Source organism: Oreochromis niloticus, linkage group LG3 (assembly GCF_001858045.2).
Source record: "Oreochromis niloticus isolate F11D_XX linkage group LG3, O_niloticus_UMD_NMBU, whole genome shotgun sequence".
NCBI lineage: Eukaryota > Metazoa > Chordata > Actinopteri > Cichliformes > Cichlidae > Oreochromis > Oreochromis niloticus.
The window spans coordinates 79,868,758-79,880,174 of NC_031967.2; the positions used below are offsets into that span (position 1 = coordinate 79,868,758).

At 40.4% G+C, this 11,417-nt stretch overlaps 1 long non-coding RNA gene across 1 annotated transcript; it reads left to right on the top strand.

Annotated features, from left to right (window-relative positions):
* The first annotated feature begins 1,178 nt into the window (after nt 1-1,178).
* On the top strand, nt 1,179-3,667 carry LOC112846505 (uncharacterized). The gene is made up of 3 exons (XR_003219515.1): nt 1,179-1,656; nt 2,024-2,113; nt 2,733-3,667. It is a non-coding gene; the product is annotated as an uncharacterized LOC112846505 (long non-coding RNA).
* The last annotated feature ends 7,750 nt before the right edge of the window (nt 3,668-11,417 follow it).

An 11,417-nucleotide genomic window follows, 5' to 3' on the forward strand; every position in this document is an offset into this window, starting at 1 on the left:
TGGGTGATAAGTATGTTGTACCTGCATGTTTAACCTTGTTTGTGTGGGAAATGGTGATGGGATTGGCAACATCATGCACTGGTGAGTGTGATTAAAGAAAAGGAAGGACTGTTGAAAAAGTGTGAACGGTGTAAAAAACGGTCTCTGCTGTCACATACTAATGTGTATGGGATACCTTGGACACACTAACTGGTGTTTTTTGTTTGTGTTATTAACTTAATGTCTTTACAATTTTGACAACTTGATGTTGACATGTTTTTCTTTTCCAGAGTTAAGTTGTCAATGTCTTAAATGTATTAGTGTTGTAACGGTAAAGATAAGGTTTGTTATAAAACTGATTGTAATTACATTCTTTCCTAACAGACAGTGAAGTAGGACCATGACAGCTCAAGCTATTCTCAGAGTTATCCTTGGACCAGACAGTAGTCATGAAGGTCATGATTTCTGCTGGTCTGCTTTCAACTGTTGCTGGACTGGAAGCTGAAATAAACAGTGCAAAATAATGAAACCCTTCCGATTGCAGTTCATGGACACACTTTTTGTGAACTTAACTTCACTGGAAGAAATACAAGACAAAGCGACAATCAAAATTGTATACACATCCTTCCAACCTCAAGACCAAGGTGACGACACGTTTTCTTTTCCATCAACCAGTGCTCCTGATGACACATCTACTTCTGGTGACAGCACCGTGACTCTTTCATCTCCAGAGTCTACATCATCACGGTCTTCGTGGCCAGATTTGTTCTGCATTCCCCATTTCACATATGATGCGGAAATTAAGCTTGCAAAGGCCCATGTAGCTTTCAGAGAAAATGGGATGCTGCTGATCCCTGATCCAAAGCTAAAGTCCGACATTTTGGAGGGTTTAATCCAGAAGGTAATCAAGCACACAGTCTAACTCACAGACATTAAGTCTGACCAAGTTGCAGAGGCACTCATCCTGAAGCATCCATGTTTAAAAGAAAAAGGCTCACACAGTGGCTATGTGGGATGGAAGATGAGCCTCAAATACAAGTTATCAAACTACCGCACACATCTCCGCAAAGTAGGATGTCCTGAAGTATGTGTGAATTCTTTGAAAAATAAGCCAGCTGAGAAATGTTCCCCTGCTTTTGCCGTTAAGCGACCAATGAGGGGTGAAGTGGATTACTGCCCCTCTTTCCAGAAAGTGAACAGTCCCTTGAGAAGATGAGGGTCGAACTCCTTTCAGGTGTGAAGAAGCGCAACAGAGAGACAGTCATGGATAAAATGAACAGAACATATGCATTGAGAAGACAAGAAGTCATTTTTGATGCTCCCATGATCAGCAATGTACAAGAGAGATGGCCGGCTCTTTTTTTTCCAGCGGAGGTAATTTAAGTGCGGAAAATGGACGGCAATAAATTAAAAAAATGCATTGACTAGTTGTGTCATAGATGTGTCGATGTGTAAAGGTACTGCTTGACTTTATTACAATGTGTGTCCATATATTGCATAGCAGAGTCCAGATGAAGAACCATGCCCTGTACCTGCCATTACTTTAAAATAATTTCATGTCGTTTCAGATAAACGCAGAGTTCAAGCGCATCACAACCATGCCTTTACAGTCAAGGTTTCTGTCGCGATCAGGGGAGCAGGGCAAAAAGCAAAAAGGATATAAGTGCCATGATGACAGTAAGAACTTTTAAATTATTTACTACAAAGTGTATATGCATTGCATTAGGTCAGTAAAAGATTTATATGTTGCATCCATTGCAAAGCTCAACTTTTACTTGTGAGTACCAATTCCACTGAAAGGACCCCATCATTTTCATCATGCATTTAGTGTCCCACTGTGAGAAATTGATCTTTTTTATATGATCTGGAAACTATTTAGTCCAGTCCCTAAAAGTCATGTCAAACCTTTTAAAATTGTTTTGCTGGTGTTGCATGTTGATGACTGGTTCAAAAACTCAATAGTTTTTGTCTTTGACCACTTTCTTCTGTGCTACTGAAAATTTTGAGTTCACATATCTCTTTTTTCTTTGTTAGAATTCTTAAGGATGAGATTGATGCTTGAAGGGAGTCCCTCATCAAAGGACTGCGCGTCTATCTGAATGAAAATCCTGACATCTTGGTGCAGGAGCACATGGTGAGTGCTTTATGAGCTTTAGATTGTGGCTTTGCAACATTTCAAAATGTATTCAGTTAATCATATAATTCTCCTTGGACTAGGCAGGCCTAGTAGTCCTCTTTAATAATTTGGCAAAGGGATTCTAGCACTGAGATTTAAACAAAAGGTTAAACTTGTCACACTAGGGGTCTAAACATTCCACTTTTTCTCAACAGCTTCAGAAAGTTGAAAAAACATTCATATGACACAGAAGACACATGGAGAAATCAATCTTTACATGCGCTTTTGTTTGAGAAAAAAAATTTGCCCAACTGTGAGGCTGAAAGAAAACCTAAATTCTTCTGAGTGACATAACCTGGCTTGCTGGTGGGCCAATGTCTTTCTAACAAAAAACTAATGTAGAGCTTGAATGCCCCTCATTTGAAATAAAAGTTGTGTGTGTGTTTTTGTTGGGTTGTTTTGGTTTTTTCTTTAGAAACAAACCATGAATGGCAGCATGACAGGGCACTCTTTGGCTACAGCCATCTACTATACTGTTTCCATGGGTTTATTAACTATAGCATTAGAATTGGTGCATATAAAAAAAGGGGGATTTGTCTAAAAAGGAATCTTAAAGAAATGTTTTATCGTTAACCAGGACATGACCGAGGCCACTGCACTGAGTGGCATAGAGAAAACAACGGTGGGCATTTATGTCTCCAGAGATGTGCCAGGCAATGACTTTCCTGATGTTGGCATCATCATCGAGGGTGTGGTGGTTCTTCAGGATTTGGATAGTGTGGCCCTTGCAGTTGCCATGTTTTTTTTACTGTTTTACTCCTTGAACATGATGTACCCATCACAGCTCTGCTACACTTTTGAGGTGATTCAGAAGGTGGTAATGGAATTGGATGCAACTCAACTCTCAAGAAAAGCCCAAAATTTAAAGACAAAACTGTTCATGTAAGGAAAGTTCACTGTAGCTCTGCATGTGAGATGGTTTGCTCTCTCACTTGTTCTCCTGCATTCTGGAGGTTCAATATCAACGACAAATCAGTGTTCACTGTTGTGTACTTTGTAAATGCCATGTGGACAGGACCTGGTTTGTTTTTGTTTTTTCCTTTTTGCTCTCTGTTCAAGTTTTCTAATTGGCAGCATTTTTAGATTTTGGTTTATTTGTTTTTAAAAGTGAAGAAATGTAGGGTGTTCAGCCTAAATAGTCCCATCATGGCTGTGTGAAACAGCATTTTAGGTTTGATTCAGCTGTTGTAAGATTGCTTTGATGGTTTTATGTTTTAAACCAAGATGTTGCAGTATGATCAGTGCTGAAATTTTTGAAACTATTTTTGGAATTTGTGAATTTTTGAGTCACTGTATCACTGTTATTTCTGTGGCTCTTCAATAAAGGTTTTTGACATGCAAGTGGTATTTTTTTTCTTTTTTTAGTAATTAGGGCAAAATGCATAATGTTAATGTTAATGATAAGGTTAACAGGAAGGTGTTTCCCAATCCAGTAATTTATTTTAGTGTTAATGGTAACTAACATGTCAAATTATTAGGGCCCGAGCACTGACAGTGCAAAGGCCCTATTGTATCTGCTCCGTTCCTTCTTATTATTTTTCATTGAAATGAATTGCCTTTTTGAGGGCTTTAACATGCTCAAAAACTCATGAAATTTTGCACACATGTCAGGTCTGGTGAAAAATTTTGTATTTTAATGGTTTTACATATGAGCACTGGGAAATGGCTCTAGAGCGCCACCTATGCGTTGTTAAATGCAGCCCTATGAACACATCGTTTGAGCTACATGTATGAAATCGGGCACACATGTGTATCATGCCAAGACGAACAAAAAAGTCAGTGGGACCATTGACGCAAACCCAACAGGAAGTCCGCCATTTGGAAGTGAAGGTGACATTTTGGCTGTAATTTTGCCATTTCCATGCCTCGAACTTTTTCGAACTCCTCCTTGGGATTTGATTGTATAAGCTTCATCTTTGGTCATGGCGAACTTTGATGTCTCGCCATGAAGAAACAAATTAGTATAACTCAATGAAATCCAGTCTGATCAGTACCAGACTTCACAGGCATGATGTCAGACCCGCCCTGAACAGATTGATGTGCCCATTGTCAGGAATACGCAGAGCGCCACCTAGAGGGAACAGGAAATGTCATGTCTGTCATTTTGTTGTACTGATTTTCACAGGTTCATCGTGGCCACCTCAAAAGCGGTGAATATCACCATCAGTCCTTCATGATGCTTCAGTGAGAAAATTGTGACTTTAAACTGAACAGTGCACCCTAGTGGCAACGCGGTTCACCATGAACAATGAAGTGGCTTTTGAGGGGCTTGGAAAGTTTAAAAAGTCTTGAAATGTGGCACACACCTCCAATGTGATGAGGTCTTTCTGGTTATGTGATCACTTTCATTGAATAGCGCAAAATGGCTCCACAGCGCCCCCTACAAATTTTCAAAACATCAGCCCCTGCTCTGTGTTTTATGTGTGAGTCTGAAACCTGGTAAGATTGTGGAAGATATCAAGATGTACAAAAAAGTCTCTTGGAGCAATATCCCAAATCCAACAGGAAGTCAGCCATTTTGAAATTAATGTGTAATTTTGGCAACAATTTCCCCTCTTTTCAGGCACCGTACTTTGACGAACTCCTCCCAGGGATTTCATCAGATTTACGCGATCTCCTGTGTGTGGAATCTAAAGACCTTTGTGATGTTAAATTGCTAAGCTTTTTACGTTCAGGGAAACGGGGTGGTCATGGCGGCACGTGGAGTTTCAATCACTTGGCAAAAAGCAGTAATCTGCTGTCACTCAAAAATACAATGTCCAATCTCTCCCAAAGGTCACAGTTATGATGAGACTCAAACTCGGAAATGTTTGTTATCCCATTTGTCAGTAATGGTTAGAGCGCCACCTTGTGGGACGACTATAATAATGGTTGAATGAGATGAAATGTTAGCTGGTGGTTAAATGCATGAATTCCATCAATGTGACATCAGATCGGTCATGCTGGTTTTAGGTGTTGGGCTTGGCTCGACGTGCTGGGGTGCGAGGGCCCTCATATCGCTGCTTGCAGCTTTAATTTACAATTGTAATTGTTCATTTAATCTTGACATCTGAAGCAGAATGTTTTGCATTGTTGTCTTTCAAGATGGTAACCTGTGTGGGGAGCGGGGAGGAAGCCCCAAAAACTAAAAGGTCTATTTTCTATGCCGTGATTGAGTTGACAAAACACAGAAAAACTGACAATCCTTTACTGAAATCAACAGTTAAGGATTGTCAGTTTTTCTGTGTTTTGTCAACTCAATCACGGCATAGAAAATAGACCTTTTAGTTTTTGGGGAAGGGGGGGGGTCTCCCCACACAGGTTACCATCTTGAAAGAGAACAATGCGATATGTTATAAAGCTTCCATTAAAAAATGTGTACTTGATACTACAAAATATTACCAAATTGTTAAACAAAGATAACATGTAGTATTTAAGTGACCAAGTAGTGTTGGGTAAAGGTTAAACAATAGTGTTGGATTAAAGTGAGAAAATTATGAAAGAATAAAATATTCCAAGACCTCAAATTACCAAAACATGTTTCATTCACATTTTATCAACACAAAATTCATAGGTTTATTGAAAGTGAATTACTTGTTAATTTAACTCAATTTTTTAAGTTGCTGCCGAAGCAAAACATCTGTGTGCAGCCAATGTCCACTATTGCATTACGTAAATCTAACATGCTCTTTTTTTCAGTGTAGATTGCTCACAGAGACGTGCGCTTTGGATAAATTCTTTAAATGGGATTTCAAGGCTGTAAGGTTTCCAGTCTGTTGAAAGTACAATTCATGGGCAGACATCTTAAATTCTGAGATGTTCTATTCCGAATAGACTTTTGTTTTTGTGCTTAATAATAACTTAATAATAAATACCTATTTTGACAGCGCTACAAAACCAAAGCATAAGACTTTTTAAACCTGAAAACTATTAAATAAAAAACTGGGATGGAAAGTCAGCTAGCTGAGACGCAGAAGCCACATGCTGGAAATGTTACCACTGGCAGCTATGTACAGCAAAGGTTACGCCATCACATTCAACCTGTGTCATTGGTCTGCTGAGAATATGATTTCACACACAAGAGGATGAAGACAAATGAGACTACACTGATCAATGAATATTAAATGCACAACAGAAATGTTGCTGAAACAGAGGCACTACAAAGCCAAAACACAAAGCACACACGAGCCAGTCTATGCAGCACAACTGCACCTGCTTTACTTACCTAGAAGCAACAGGAAACTGAAATTCACGGCTAATATACCGTACACTAATGTTGTAGATTTTTTGTTTTGGTAAAACTCTAGTGTAGCGCAGTCACGTAATAAAAATTAGACTTTGCCATTGTCTGCCTTTGTGCATTGGTTTGACTGCAAAAATCTATATCTGTGTCAACACTTATAGTGAAACCAGAGGCGGAGCCAGACATTGTATACACCCGGGGCTTAGCCCTAAAGGGCAATACGTGGGGTGGGGGGGTTGGAAATGACAAAAAAAACCTGCTGTGAAGTTGACGATTTATTAGGCTGTGTTGTAAGCTTTAAAAAAAAAAAAAAACTTAATATGAGAAAAAAAATATCACATATGCAGCTTAAAAATAGTTTTTTACTTAACCAGCAAGGCAGAACGAAATTAGGGCTGTTTCAAGATACGGGGACTAAACCCCATTTCAACCACACCCAGAACTGATCCGGAATGAAAACAGGAGAATAACAGTTCAAAATCAGGACTACTTTAGGACTTAACCAACAAAGAACCAAAATCAAAACTAGATGACAGTAGCACTGAAAATCATCACAGATCTGCACTACACTGACAACACCTCTTTATTGTGGTAACATGAGATTGTATCTTCGAGGCTTGAGTTTTGCAAACCTATCAATGACATTTTCAGGGTCAACATTATCCAAGTACTCCTTTTCAATAGATAATATGGCCAAATCATTCAGCCTCTCTTGTCCCATGGTTCTCCTTAGCCACATGTGGAGACGACGCAAGGCACTAAAAGAGCGCTCACAGCTGCAGCTACTGACAGGAATGGTTAGTGCAATTCTAAAGATGACCTTCAGACCTGGGAACATGTCCTCGTCAAGCAAGTGGAAGGCAGTTGTGATGTCGCAAATGTCCTCTTTTTCCATTTTTCTTTTCATGAAGTTTTTTTCCACAACAAGTTCTTCAGGCTTTATCGTCACATGGTAGTGTGCCGCAATGGGTTTTAAGGCATCTTCGGAAAGGAATGTTGGGGAGGATGGATTGCATGCCTGAATGCCCTCCATTATTTTCTGTCCTGCCCCAGAAAATCTGTCTGCTAGCTCCTGCAACATGCGGTCCAAACAAGGAAAGAATATCTCGTACCTAAACTCTGCTGAGCTTGTGAGATCTGGTGTTGCACCACACCTGGACTCAAGTACAAATCCTTCAAGTCTTTTCTGTTTGTGTCGTGCCCCCTGAGGAATCTGGATGTTGTAGCTTCCACAAATGTCCATGGCCTTCTCAAATATTTCCTCGGCAGCAGCCTCTGTGCGCAGTTTACTTAGTGTATCAACTACCGACATCTTGTACTCCACAGCTTTGCCCATGTCTAGCCTTTCTCCCTGCAGGTAGCGGTGCAGGCCTTCAGTGATGCCAAGCAGCTGTGAGAACATGATTAACATGTACACAGTCTTGGGTTTTGACAGCTTGGACAAGATCCCTTTAGCAATAGGAGTGTTTGTGGCTTCAAGAGTTGCTAAAACTACAGAAATGTTGTTGAGAAGGGCTTTGATGGAATTTACTTGGCAGGCCCATCTTGTGTTAGAGAGCTGGACAAGCTCAGATGCAAACAGTCCAAGGTCCTTTTGCAGTTCCTTAAACTTTGTGTGGTTTACCAGGGAGGTGTTAAAAAATGTGTAGACATCCAAAAGTCCAAAGAAGTCAGAAGCAGCTGGAATAGCTTTGCATGTATGGCAAAGGACAAGGTTGAGCTCATGTGCATAGCAGTGCACATATACTGCTTCAGGGTGTCTCTGTCTAAAACGGGCCTGCACACCACCCACAGGACCACTCATGACAGATGCCCCATCATAGGATTGAGCAACACAAAGTAAGTCACTGAGCGTGTGATACTGCAACAGCTCCTCAATAGTGTCTGTAATGCACTGTGCATCAAACCTTTCTAGTTTCCGTAGACCAAGAAAACATTCTTTGACATGGCCTTTACATGACACAAAACGTACACACACTGCAAGCTGCTCCGTGTGCCCATCTCTAGCCTCATCAGCCATAACAGAGTACATCTTAGCTTCCTTCATCTCTTTAACTACAGTATATTTCCAGTTATTTCATGTGAAATACTGGTTATCATCTCATTTTGTGAAAAATGAGACAGATAGGTAGTATGTGAGAGAGGACTGTAATTTTTCAAAAATGGATCAAATGTTTTCAGCAGCTTCATGCACTCAAGGAAGTTCCCTTGATTATGACTGGTGGATTCCTGCTCATCGTGGCCACGGAATGGTATTCCTTGTTTTCCTGCATTTAAGCCCTTACTATCATCCTGTTAGGGTACCTACCGTTGACAAGGTGTTTTGTGTCTTTTGGTTTTTTGACCTTTGTTATTCATCATGTTCTTTGTGTATTTTGTATTTCCTAGTTTATTTCCTATACTCTTGAGTTTATTCAGCATTTCTAGTTGTGGTGATCCTAGTTAGTATTTGATCTGGTTCTAGTTTTGGTCTCGTCTGTGGGCCTTGCCCATGTTTCTCCCCAGTTGTCTCTGTGTGTCTGTCTGCGTCCCAGTGTGTATGTTCCCATTACTTCCTGTTTTATTTTGGTAGTCTCCTGTCGGTGCGCGTCATGTTCTGTTTTTCTTCTCCCCTGTCTCGTCTGCTTGATTAGTGCCAGCTGTGTTTCCCTCCTGATCCTCATTCCCCCGGTAACCTCTTGTATTTATTGTTTGTTTTCCTCTGCTCGTGTTCTCCCTCATCCCTCGCCGTGTGTTCCGCCCGCCCGGTCATTTAGTGTCTTGCTGTAAATAGCATTGTGAAAGGCTCTGAGGAAAGATCTGTATATGAGTGGATCAACCTGAGTACACAGTCTTGGGTAACAGAGACAGGTTTTGTTGCTTAACCAACAACCCGATATCAGTGATCAGGTTTTGATGATGCATCACTTCATAAATCCTGCCACCTGTAGAAGTGGGCTCCTGAGAATTTGCAGGTGGAGCTTGATCTGTGTGATCCTGCAGACATAAATCTGTGTGAGACAAATGCTGTGTTTCCATCAGTCATATTAGGAATCTGATGATCATTATCCTCCTCCTCGTCCCCTGACATTGGGACATGAACCACAAGCACCGGCTGGGCTCACGGAACACTTAACAGGGGTTCGGCTGGACATAGTAGATCCTGTCCTTGAAATCTTGGACTTGACATATTCATTCATTGCATCACGATCTTATAACTGCTCCATCTCAGCCTTTAGTCTTGCTTCCTGCAGCTGTATCACTCTTTTCTTTTTTGCGTGCCACTGAAATGGAGCTTGACACAACTGAAGAACTTCCAGTGCTGGAAACATCTTTGCTATTGTTTCTTTGATGCCAATGATCAGCGACCACTCCAGATTACTCCACATGACAGCATCTCACCTTCATTTTGCACACTTATCTGTTCTTGAATCCACATTTCAGTCACAAGCAAAAAGTCTTTAATAACAGCTGCCTTTGACTCATATGAGTTACACTGATCTCCACTAAGTTCATCTTCTGATAGCATCTTCATTACACTGTTATTAAGCAAGATGAACTCTTCACCCAGCTTGCAGAAACTTTGCAGTGTTTCTGACACCAATTTATCACCATGCTCTTCACTATTTGTCATGTTGTCTTTGGCTCCCTCTTTTGGTCAACCACATGTGGTGTGCCATATGCTGCATCTTTAAACTCAACAATTATTCCAAATGAACTTTCAAACACTCACGAGAAGCTTCTGTGACTCAGTAAACTTGAAAAATGTTCTTCAGTAGCTTTCCTCAGCATCTTCTCAAATTATCAAGTACGTGAACAAACTTCAACATGCCACAGTGAAGCAATATGAACAGGAGTGTGCTCCTTATAGCTCCGTTAGCATAGTTAGCTTCATTATTTGAATTTTTGCACGATGGTTTATAACTTCTCATTGTCAAGCAGCTTCATCTGATTCTTGGAAAAGTAAAGGACGTGTGCAAAACCATGAATTCTCACATGAAAATCTTCATCTCGAAAAATGCAAATACAAGAATGGAACTCAAAATATGGAACCGGGCATGTCCCACCGGGAGGAGGCCCCGGGGCAGACCCAGGACACGCTGGAGAGATTACATCTCTCGGCTGGCCTGGGAGCGCCTTGGTGTTCCCCCGGATAAGCTGGAGGAGGTGGCTGGGGCTTCCCTGCTTAGGCTACTGCCCCCGCGACCCGGCCTCGGATAAAGCGGATGAAGATGGATGGATGGATGGATGGATGGATGGAACTCAAAATATCTTCTTTTTACAACTTCATCTTATTTCCACCAAACACAGCTAGCGCATTCAAAAACTATACTGATCTGTGCTCCTGTGATCATTCTATCTTTTCAGTGTTTTTTCTAATAAGAAAATAAGATATTGTGTAGGTCTGTAAGGACGACACGAGAGCTTGTCACATTTTACTCCAACTTTAATCTCAGCTTAGATTAGGTCCGCCACAATATTACAGGAATCACAGGAAGTAAAGCTTTCAAAACAAAACTCTAAGTTTCACAGTAATGCTAACTTAAACTGACGTTAACCTCACGTACTGATCATGAAAGAGAATTAAAGACAAAAGGGTTTGCACAAATAATTATCTCTATATAATCCTTATATATGGCTCTAACAGCCCCCTTATGGTCACGGGTTACATGAAATTATGCTCTGTGCATATCCAGAAAGTACCTTTTTTTAAAAAACTTGGAAACTAAACACACATGAAACATGCACAACATTACCAGGAAAGGGAAGGTAAAGCACCAACTCTATTCCTGAGTTTTAGTTTTCTCTCCTCAGCTGTTCTTCTTTCATTCATTATTAATATTTCAACAAAACAAACACAGAAAATGGAAAACATAAATAAAAATTAGCTTTAAAGTGAAAGCAAAAGGTGTTTGGAGGAGAGCAGAAAGAAGCAGTAGCTTATGCAGCCTTGCCCCGAAGTTTACCTGCACTTTCTTAATCAAAATGGTAACGTATATATACACTACACATACATTCTCATATTGTGAAGATATTAAGATTCTCATTCTATACAATAGC